This window comes from Takifugu rubripes, chromosome 6, assembly GCF_901000725.2.
Source record: "Takifugu rubripes chromosome 6, fTakRub1.2, whole genome shotgun sequence".
In the NCBI taxonomy this organism is placed as follows: Eukaryota; Metazoa; Chordata; class Actinopteri; order Tetraodontiformes; family Tetraodontidae; genus Takifugu; species Takifugu rubripes.
The window spans coordinates 3,866,313-3,878,602 of NC_042290.1; positions in this window are offsets into that span (position 1 = coordinate 3,866,313).

The window sequence follows — 12,290 nt, forward strand, 5'->3', positions numbered from 1 at the left end:
GTGTAAATGTGCTCCCACAGTATCTAATATTAATGGTTTGAGTGGCCAGACTAGTTTCAGTCATTAGTGCTCTTACTGCCGCCTCACTCTCATCGTGGAGTCACTCACGACGTCCTCGCCTGCAAAAAACATGAGAAGTTTTTTTTAGCGGAACTCGGATCTCAGAACGGTGCTGCCAAAAGCTGCCAATATAGCCAGTATAGCTGATCTGAGCTACTGGAATGCGCTTAACCAATTTAACCTTTGACTTGTAAACCGGTCAAGGTAAATGTTGCCCTGATTTCTTGCGTGCTTAATTGTCAGCATGATTGGCCTGTCAAGAAAAAAAATCACTTGATTTCAAACGATGATGTGAAGGATTCCAACATGGAATTGGGTCTTGCTGCCAGATCACACACACAGCAGCAAGTTTCACTTCACATTACTGATTATCAGGCTGACCCAACAGTGTTATAAACATCCATACTAGCTTCATAACACTCTTTGGTCCCAAAAGGTGAATATTTTACAACATTGAATAAAAAAACATGGAGTGTACCAGCCTTTGCCTTTGGACTAATGATTATTGAAAGATACCTGAGGTTGGCCTGTGGTTACGCCTTGAGAGGTAGCACGAAACATGAAATGCAGGAGAGGAGACAGAGGTTCAGTGAAAAGGTTTCTGGGTGTAGGTTCTGCCATTGATACAGGGTGATGGCTCATTAGCGCCCCTGCTAAAGATGCCAAGATTCACCATACCCACATCACACTGGTGATCTGCTGCCTCTTTGGTTGGCACCTACAAAAGATGCCAACCAATAGTCTGACCCAACACAGGTCCCGTGGTGTCTCAACACTCAGTTTGTGCTGAGAAGGAATAGAAACCGGGACTCTTTGAAGACCAAAATATGTTTCTGGTTTTGGACTTGTCATCACAAAATTAATGCTGTGAGATCAAATGTTTCTCTCTCTCACGACTTCATTACAGCGCTCCTCAACAATAGATGGTCAGCAGTGCAGCCAAAGCTCTCATAATTCTTCTTTTTTGCTCTCTTTCTCTCTCTCTCTCTCTCTCTGAAAGCCAAGTTAAAGTCCTGACTCACACCATTAGCCAGACGTCTCCTCGCTGCTTTTGTCTTGGTCTTTGTTTGTCATCTGTTCAGGGGGCCGTTTGTCTCCCTAACGGGGTTCAGCAGACAGCTTTCTGGTCAGACCCACCTGTAGGAGGCCCCCCGCACTGGTCACAGCTCTGCCTTGGCCTCCCCAGACTAGCCGGAGAGGAGGAGGCAATTAAAGCCCGGGAAGGAGCCATAAATCTCCATAAACTTCAGCCAGCGACTCTCCCCCGACTTTCACTGGACGGGCAGATAATGCATCGCCTCCCCAGCAGCAGAGCAGACAAGGCGATCATTTGATCTCCTATAACTGACCTTTTTTTCAGGGAAAACTGTGATTCACATTGCAGCGATTCGGAAGTTTTTCTAAGCTTCCTTCATCTTCTTATTTTCTTTTTAATATTGAAACATGTCTTTACTTGGATGAGTTGTTATAATCCTGTTTTTTACTTTACAATCCACACTGGATGACAAGAAATGAAGGCGGGGAAGAACACATGCCTCGCTAATCAGGCAGGACAGGAACCGGAAAACATCCCTCTCTAGAAGGAAAAGCCTGCTTCCTCTTTGTCCTTCTCCTAAGGACATGCTGCACTCCAAAATGCATGGCATCAGCACCGCCACCCAGAGATGTATGTTTGTGTGACGGTAGAAAGCGTGCTTGAGGTTTTATTACCTAAAATACCTGTTCATCCAACTGAGGCACAATCGTTTCCCTTTCCCGTTGAATTAAGCGCTTCCCCATGGTCTTTATTGCTTTTGCATCCAAAAGCTGCATCCCGCTGCACCTCCTATGGGGATAGTAGTTGCAAACTCTATGTAAATCAGATGGAAATTAGCAAAAGTGTTGTTCCAACGAATGCACGAGATATGTTGGGGGGGATGTCACGTACGTTGGGGGGGTTATGCTGACATTCTGATAGTCATAGCTTAAAGCTTATCCTGCTTTAGATTTTCTAGCTTGGCGTCTCAAAGGCATTTAAAAACAAAAAAAAATGGTGATCTGTCAGACAGACGTTTCATTTAAAGTCATATTTGTTGTCTTTTTCTGTTTGTAAAAGTTCGTCAGGCTGGTGATGGAGACGTGAAAGGTGTCGTTCTGCGTAGCGTCTATCGTCTCCCTCCTCTGCACAATCTGTCACATCTCAACCACACATCTGGCTGGAAACTTGTGTGTGTGAGCGTCAGTGAGTGAGACAGAGAGCGAGAGAGGCTTAAATGTTCTACCTTCCAGTGACCTGTAGACTCATACTCTCTGCGTGCCTGTAAAACCACATGTTGAGGTGGCACCACTGTTTTTTTTTTAACTTCTCCTTTCCCCCTTTTCCATTTCTACTCTTATAATATCACTTTCTCGAGTCACCCAGGGGACACTTTACTCACCCCTTGACTTTTTTACCTCTGACAACCCAGCAAACTTCCCCTTCGATACCAGGGCGAGGACTTCCAGCTGTCACTCTCGCCTCCCACTTATGAGAGACTGAAACCAAGACCTGGAGAAGGTGTTCAATTTAGCGAAAGTAAAAGAGCATGTAACGGAGGACAGCTGATAAGCATCTAGCTGTGCTTGTAGAGCAGCTCATCTAACATTAATGGCAGAGTAATTGGTTTGTAACTGTAACACTTATGAGGCCATCAATAATGACCACGGAGGAGGGTGTCGAGTTACTTGGTCGGAATAAGGGGCCATTGTGCTGGAGCTAAAGCCGCTGGATCGGTTGAATAGGCCCGCCGTTGTGTCGCACAAATATTTATACGGTATCGGGTTACTTGAACATTCTAAGTGGAGGAGACAAGAATAGGCAGGGTGATTGAAAAGTCAGCTACACGTGTACTACATTTCAACTTTATCTAAGGATCTATATTGGAGCATTTACTGATCAAAGCGAAGGGAACACGATAATGAAAGCAGCCAATCTTTGACGTTTAGAAGTTTGCTTAAGAGCAGTTGAGGGATTAAATTATTTTGCACGTCGGAAGAAATTTGGATTGTAACTGAACACCTAAAATGTCACCAATGTTGATGCATAAAGAGAAAATATATTTTGCATGTGATAAAACAAAGAACTAGAAATTTTAAAGGCTAATAAAAGAATAAAAAATGACTGAATAGAAACAACCCCGGTTCTGTAGCTGGATTATCCAGCTTTAATACCGATTGCCCCCAGCTAGCTGTAGGGTCAGGATTCGTGGTCGTGGCCGTGGCAGCTCGGGTCTTTGCCACTGTGATGACAAGAATAGGAAATATGGAGGTAGCCCCAGAAGGTGAAGTGAGCCCACGTTAGTCCCTTATTTATTATTCACCAACGCTTCAATGGTGGACATCATGGTATGGTTTCTATTTTTGAGTTTTTGAGCAGAAGTTTCCAGTATTTTTTTTATTTATTTGTAGAGTTTAGACTCAATGACACAAACACTATCATGAAGCTGCTGTCAGCCAGCTGCGTATATGCCATATTCATTTATTCCACCCACTTGTGAGGAAAAAATAAATCCTTCTGGGAAAAAAAATCCAGGACTTCTCTGATAAATGTGGAAATCAAGACATTTTTTGGACAGATTAAGTTGCCATGTGGGCCTAAACGTCCACCTCCTGCTTCCAGCCCTCCCCAGAGAGCCACAGCTGTTGGGGACCTCTCTTTGAACTCACAGCAGGAGGGCTTCGGCACCCCCCCATTGGAACCGGCCCTCCTCCAGCGCCGCCTCAGACTTTGCACGCTGTAACCATAGACCGGCATGGGCTTTCAAGAGGGCTCGAGCCTCCCGGGGCAGCTGCTCGCCCTGTAAGTGGATCTGTGCAGGTGGATCACCTGAGAGTGCCTGGAGGAGCCGCTCATGTGTCCTCCTGCCTGCTCTGTTCATGGGGAGTAAAAGATGGAACAAATTTAAAATCTTTCTAGCCGATTTGCTGCAAAATTAAAATGATGTATTCAACCAAAATTTGCATGATTTTTTGAAAAATTGGATTTGACGTGAGCCTCCGACATGAACCCACTCTCAGGTGGAGAATGTTTGTATGGCGTCTGAACTGCCCAGACCATAGAATCGAGTACTTAAGTACTTAATTAAGATTTCTGTCTCCGGGCGATGTATCCTTACCTCATGTAACGTTTTCCTTGCAATTTCACATGTTTGAAGTCCAGTCCGTTCCTCGTTTGATTGTCTGCCTGACAACAGGAGGTAACCTTGAACACAGAACTAGCTTACAGAAGGGTTTAGCTCCACTAACCACCAGGGCATTAAACAGGGATGTGTCTAAGCACCCATTTCAGTTAAGTCTATTACACGCATGCCTCCAAATTGAATAGAATTGAATTTACTTAAATTCATATTAGCCTGGATTCTTGCTTCTAATCTTCACTTGCTTATTTTTAACAACATAGGTGTTTTAAATGGTTGATGCATTCAGTTCCAGGAATATATTAGTCCATATTTTCATGTGACTGTCTGAAAAAAATGTATGGGTGTGTACAGTGGCATAAATGCGGGCTGTAATGCAACTGTCAGTTGAAATGGTTGCATAAATACTTCAATAGAAAGCAAAATCAAAATGACTGACAGCATATGCCGCCTTTCTGCTCAGTCTTGCCTTTAAAAGTCATTATCCTTGAGCGTTAAACATCGCTCGGATCAGCGCTAGTGGCAGCTGGGGCGCGTCATGCGGGACGTGTGGGTAGTCACTAATGAGCAGTGACTAATTGCTCCACGGTTCGGGGGAGCTCGATGGGAGTTGTTTGCCGCTAATTCCCCCCTCTCTTCTAAACGGGGCCCGTGGCCCTCGCTCCGGCTCCCGTCACCCCTCGGCCCTGGCTCAGATGAGAGAGCAAGATAAATCATGAGAACCTGTTGCCGGTCCTTTGTGTGTTCTTACCAGGGTAGGTGTATAACACTGCAGCTCCATAGGAAAATAAATGTGTGAGTTATTTAAGTGTGTGTGTGTGTGTGTGGGGGGGGGGGGGGGGGCAGTTTGGGGGTTGGGAATGAGAGAATTTGCTCTGCAGAGAATCTATTTCATCAGTGTAAGAAAGTCTACGTGGTGTTAAGGAGCTTGTCCACAGTCGCTCCACCACGCAGGATTGCTTTTAGGAAACACAGACGCCATAATCTACCGCCTCAGTGCGCAACCCCTCAGTTGAGTCTTCCTCTGGTCTTACGCTGTTGACATGACAGGAGGACAAGGAGGGGATTTCATTTTCTCAAATGCTTTATTGCCAGTCCAATAAAGACACAAGTCTCAAAGAGAACTAATAAACCGTTCATTCATCAAGCCGACAGAATTTATGACCTGTCCTTCTAGTCTCTTCACATCCATTATGGCTATTGATCGCTGTCAGTTAGCAACTATATTGTATTTTTCCCCCGCCAGCTGTCCAAAACCGCATACAGCACGTGCACGTGTCTTCCAGCCTTGAGGTGATGGTTTCATAGTGTGCTGAATACAGTCTGTTTTGTCTGAGTTGGCCCAGATCGATAATAACTTTTGACCAACACTTGTGGTGAAAAAAAAACACCGTTTTCCTTTTTCCACGGAAAAACCCTCTTCAAAAGCCTGCTTTTCCGAGGGGCCAGGGCGCAGTTTTCATTGTTGGAAGCGCTGTGGATACAGCTTGTCTCAATAATTCAAGTGGGAAATGAATTATGCGCATGCTCGTTCATGACAGCGCCCAAAAAATCAGTGGATCAATCGAAATATGGCTACACCTTTTTCTCAACACTCTGCTCCGACCTTTGTATTGTACTTTTTCCAACAGAAAAATGACTCCACCTTTTTCACTGGTGATTTAGAGAAGAACAAAACCTGAGCCCTTAGATGGGCCCGACGCTTAAATGTGGATCAAAAACTAGGCCTGGCATAGGCTGATTTGTCTGTATCTTTCACATATGAAACACGAGAGGCTGGCATGCACAGAGTGGAGTCGCATGCACTGCTGTGCACGTGGCCAATCCGGCTCCCTAAATAAACAGAAGCACCCCGTGTGAGTGGCATTAACAACATTCTCCCCCCTTATATTTAATTTTCTTGGTTTGATATGAAAGAAAACAATTGTAAAGCAGATTTACACATAAAACAATTTGGTAGTACCATCTTTCTTAATGTGTGTGTGTGTGTGTGTGGGAAGGGGTGTTTTGGTGGATGTGGGTTGGTGGGGGGCGCAGTAAGGCAGCAATCACACAAACACATTTGGAGGTCGTTACAGCGCCCGTCATGCCGAGTTACTCCAGCAGGCCGAAAACACAGCTCACAGTGTTCAAAGTGGATCTGATGAAAGCCCTCATTCAGTGCGGCTCATTACTCAGACTGGTGGACGGTCCACTGTCCGAGATGACTCAGACGTCAAGTTTACTTTCATTTCTTTCGACTCAAACAATTGAGGAGAAACAGTAGTGAATATTTCCGGGAAGAAGAAGAAAAAAAGCTGACACCAACCACATCAGACCTCTCATTCTGGTGTAATTGACACTGCTTGGAAACAGTTTACAGCCTTAGTTCATAGTCTGACCACTGATAAACGGAGTTGTTTAGACTCTTTAGTTACTTTTTAAAATAATAAGAATCGCTAAATAGCATTTTTACCTGTATTTTAAGATCTTGGACTGATATTTATAAGATAAAAAGTTGAAAAACTCCAGCAAACCACATGATCTCAACGATGTAAAATCAGACCGGTCCTTTCAGTAATCTTTATTCTATAAATCATTTTATTCTGTTCTTTAATACGGTAACAGTGTTCTTGCTAAAACAAACTAACAGAATCAATAACAACATTAAAAAAATACATTTGCACAATGCACGTAGATAGTCTTGGTTCCTCATCAGGATTCTCCTTTAACCAGATTGATCACTAAAGTTCTATCACAATATCAGCATTAATTCAATAAAACTATATTTTTAACAGTGTATTTGTCTCCAGATGAAAACAGGTACATCCTACAGTCACACTTTGACCTTAACCTCTCACTCCAAAGCTCCTTTTCTTTTTAAAATAAGAACATTTATGGATAAGAGGTGAAATGTCTTCCAACAAGATAAGCAAAGTCCTGTTACAGGAGACAGCTTCATCATCACCATCATCCTCATCATCCTAATCACTGCAGCCTGACTCACCTCAGCAAAGAGAAGCCGTTCCAGCGTCGTCTTATTTTTTCTCCTCTGATATATATTCAGTGATTGAGTGCAAGCTTAGCTGACGCTCTAAAATTGAAATGGCCTTTGAGTGCAACAGGATGCCAGCGGTGACGCAGATCAGGGATTTGTGTGTTCCATCTGAATAGCATTCAGAAGAACGCCGAGTGCGCCGAATACAGACAGAAGCTATTACCGCCATCTTGTAATTTCTGAGTAAATGAGGGCGCCTGACATTTCTGAAAATCCATTTCAATTACTTCCATATATTGCAAATGTAAATGCGAATGCACTGATAATCGCTAACCGGTGGGACACTTGTTATTTCAATGGAAAAATAACTGTTGAGCCGAAACTGTCTGACTAAAATACATCAAGTGAAGTTACGGAAAGTCCTTCTTTTCCCCCACCTCCATCAGTTGCGTACATATGTTTTTTTAAATTATTTTTTAATAGAAACTATCAAGTGTGATTGATTTTTACTGGCAATTCTGAGCTCAGTGGACCCTGGCATAGCTTATATGTTTTGATTCTATGTCTAAATCTTTTATCCTTCCCCTCCAGCCTTTGGCACATGCTGTTCTTCTGCCTAGCCTGGTATCAGTTGTTTGTATTAGAAAAATACATCAGCACCTGGTCTTATGCTGATTATATACTGTTATTCCTAGAAAGCCCTGTAAAGTAAGTTTTATAGTAAAAAGACTAAACCCTGAAAGACAGTTGAAGGGGAACAGTGAAGTATCCTCCGCTGGAACGCTTTAACCATGGTCCATTGGTTGCCTTCCCTCTTATCATCCAGCCCGTACTTCAGTTTAATTTGATCACTTCTGTGTGTCCTCCAAATTTTATCACAAAGGGGGTCTCGTTTCATGTTAGTTGAAGAATTCAAACTAAAAGAGATATTACACAATCTTCCATGAATTTTGGGCTATTCTAGGGTGACGCTCTTCAAATCCCCCTGCAAGGTCAACATGTGGCTGCTGTTCTCATCTCATTAGAGACCAGGGGCGTATTCCTTTGCCATCCTTGTGCTTTTACACTATGTTCAAGCTCATCCATGTGCACAGAAGGTTGCAGGCTTTCGCCAGCATGACCCTGAGCCGTTATGAACAGACGATGGCGCAGGCTCCTGTCTGACTCAGCTCAGGTCCACACAGCAGCCTGTCAAAGTCGATCACTGTCATACACTCTTGCAATCAATACCTTACAGCCCCCCCTGACAAAGTGCGTTAGCGTGCACAAACTCACCTCGTGCACAGAAACAAGACCCCCATGTCTTGGCTGAGAAACATATTTTGTTTCAGTTTCATTTTTGTTAATATTTTGAGTGTGCTGTAAATATATATATATATGTCATATGGAATATATATGAGCGTGATAATATTAGCATCTGCTATTGCTAATGTGTCTGTGTAAAGTGTGAACATGTGCAATGAGTCAAATTATACATCCCTCCATCCATTTTCTGCTAACCAGAAAGATCAGTCATGGGGAGCAGTTAGCGGGCACTTTTTTGACTGTGGGGGGGGGTTAGAATATCCATAGAAAATCCAGACAAGCACAGGGAGAACAATCAAAGCCCACACAGAGAGGCCCGAGCCAGGAGAGGTCCCTGCTGACCTCTCATGCTGCACATCAATCTTTAATATACCAACATACACTCAAAGACGAGGGAGTTAAAACATACTGTACGTACATATGTAGAAACATTAAATGTAGTTAAATGCCTCTGGAAATGATGCACTGCTTCCCTATAAGTCTTCCAAACCACACATTCATGTGATTCAGTTTGCCAAAACCTTCGATTATGCTCACAATGGTGTTAAAGTCCCCTCTGAAAAGATCCAGAGAGAAATCTGTAGGTCTCCTCTGGACGCGCCTGGATTGTATTGCAGATTGCACTTCCAGCAAACTGTATTTTTTGAGAGTTTTTTTTTTCTCTTCATCTAACCACTTCATTTGCAAAGAATAGACAGTCCCCCGTTGCAGATCAATCTGTTAGGAGCTCTCCATTCTAGCCATTAGGAAATCCTGGCTTTCTTTAGAGTTCAGGCAATCGAGAGAGAGCAGCGGACGGCCAAAGCCCTAAACAGAACTTTCTCATGCCTCTCAGCACAATGACTCTACTTGTGAGCGTTTGTTTTCTGGCTGTTTTCACAATTCCATAGGCTTCAACACCACTTTGTCCAACAGCTGTGATCTGCACGACATCATCTGCGAGCAAGAGCGTGAATACTATCAGACAGGCGCACACGCAGGTATTACATGCTAAACATGTTTGGCTGGTCCGTGGAAACTTTTGATGGAACACCTCGGTGGAATTAGCAGGAAGCAGTTTTATACAATCCCAATTTTCCAGGTTCATGCCATCTTTTGTTGCCGTTTTGTTTCAGAACATTTCTGTATGGACCTGCCCACTGACTCATTCAGTTCGCTCACTTGATCTGGTCAAGTTAACCCTCTGGTCAGACAGAATAATTATCTTTCTAATGGACTCATCTTTTAATAGGAGGGGTTTGTAATACTGAATTGTGCTCTGTAAAGAAAATTGAGCATTTATCGTCCTTGGCAACTGGCGGACTGCAACGTTTTGTCCAGTTAGCATAGTGCATCAACCTGGAAGTATGTTCCACAATACTGCGTCCTTGTGATGGTGCCCTGGTAAACAGGAGTGCAAAAGACCCATGAATGCAAAACATGTGAGAAGGAAAAAAAAAGTAGCAACCTCAACAAATCTGGAAAAAAATGCTCAGAGCTCTTTTGAAAAATTGGAATAGAATTCATGGCCTTTCTGTTCCCTGTTTCCTCTACTTCAACGGTCCTGACCTGTATGAGTTGTGTTCATCAAGCCTTCACGGAGGAGCTGTGATGAACACAATGACAGAACCTGAGTGAAAAACAAAAAGCAATCTACATTCCCTTCATGTCATCGGCAGTCAGACACTATTGAAAAGGGGAAGGGGGTTGAGGACAGGTCGTAAATTCTCAGGTTGTATTCTCACCGGAGCTGAAAACAGTGCATGTACACGCTCAAATAGATGATAGATTGATGGCGTTTAAAACAAAACCAGACCAAACCATAAAACACAGCATCAGTAAAACCCACTTTGTTTTGTTTCTGGAAGGTGAGCTAATAAGTTGACCCGAGCTTCCATTATTTGATACCATGTGCAACAGATACATACGGAAACTGAGAACGGCCAAATACTTGTTTTTGTATTTGACTGTCGATTTCTTATGATAGCTTGTTATTTCGGTATCTCGATATACCAATCTTGTCAATCTCACTGATTTTTTCTACAAAAATTGGGTCCAGGTGTGTGGAATATCAGATTAGAGCCCAGCCAAGCTAAAGTTTAGTGCATAGACTGTAAATACGTACGCTTTAGTGTCACTTCCTGGTATCCATTAGCATCGGTTTAAGGCTGAAAGCAAGACGATCGTATGGGTTGAATCAGCACTCAATCATCTGAGGTGATGATTATCCCTCAGAATCAAAGGTTTCTCTTATATCTAGCTTGTAATTCTATGAGAAAATTGTTATATTAAGATAATGAAATAACTTAATATGTAATCATGAGATAAAAGAGCTTGTTAAAATGACTTTACTCCATGTGCACATTAATGCCGCACACATTCCATCCTCTGAGGAATGAGTTAAAATGTTTTGCCGCCCACATTCTGACCTTCAGTTTATCCTACTGGTCGTGACCCCATTCACACCAGCAGGTTAAGGTTATTTCCTGATTCAAGACCACGCAAACTTAGCTGAGAGCCAGGAATTAGACAGGAAGATGTTGAGTGAATAAACAGAGGAGAATAAACAGAAATTACATGATGGGTGGTGGGTTTAGGTGAGCCAAGGGGAGCGTCAACGAGGACACATCCGGCCTTTTAAAACCTCTAGCCTCTAGCTTGGAACGGCACCCGGCTACCGATCCGGGCTGCGACGGAGCACACGGCGCATGGATCGCTGTAGAGGGGGTGGGCTCAGCTGAGTGAGGGAACACGGGATGGGATGTGGGCTGCTGGGGCGGGCAGGGGTGGGAGTGGGGTTGGGGGGTGGGAGGGACATTTGAAACTGTTTAAACAAATCAGTGAGGAATATCAGTCACCGAGGACTCGGCGGGAGATGCTGTTGGTTTATTCCCCTGCTGCAGAGGCATTCGTTCCCCCATTGAGAGGCAATTTTATCATGATTAGGAAGACAGGAAGTAAGAGGACAAGACTCTGACTGGAAGGACTGGGAGAAAGCAGCAAGAATCACATGGCGGTTGGCATTTTATCCGTATGCGCCTAATAAGCTCTGAGGTGCCAGCAGGACCTCTGAACTAGGTGTGGGCGCATTGATGTGTGGAGCTGTGTCCGGCAGACATACACGTGTAAAAACCCAGATGGCCAGATGTAATAAACACGGCCAGTGTTTTTTTTTTTTTTTTTTCTTGGCTCACATAAAGGACATGGCGCTGGTGTTTTATTTCATCATTGCCTTGGGGCTTCAACGTGTTCAGTCGGGCTCTGAAGTGGGCTTTACGAGGGTGGAGGGGGAAGCCTGTTTCCACCTTGTTCAAGATACTTTTTTTTTCCAGGCAATGAGGTGTGGTAAAGCAGAGGGTATTAGAATAACGGAGGCCGTGGGGAGCTGTGGGGGAATCAAGGTGGTCTCCCATTGGTGCCGGATGTTTTAGCAAGGCAACATGGCAGAGAGGGCCCTTGTGACCAGGGCCTGTTTGAGAACCACCATTGAGCATGGTGCGTTGTGAAATGAGTAACCACATCTGTTTTTACTCAAAACAATCAGGGGCCAACACTGCAGGCAGCTCGGGCCTGTTATTAAAGGCTTTCTGGGGCCTGCTGAGGGACGGCCCAGACGGAGTGATTTATCCGCTCTTTGCTGAGTGGACGAGGATTGAGTGTGATGTATATGGACATGGAATTCCAATCAGTCATCCTTGCCAGGGACACCTACAGCTCTGATGAATCTACGCCGTATTTTGCAACAGGACGAAGCAGCAACTTCATTAGGTTGCACGTCGTCCTGTGGTTCTGGTTTTGAGCAAAAACGTCAGGTC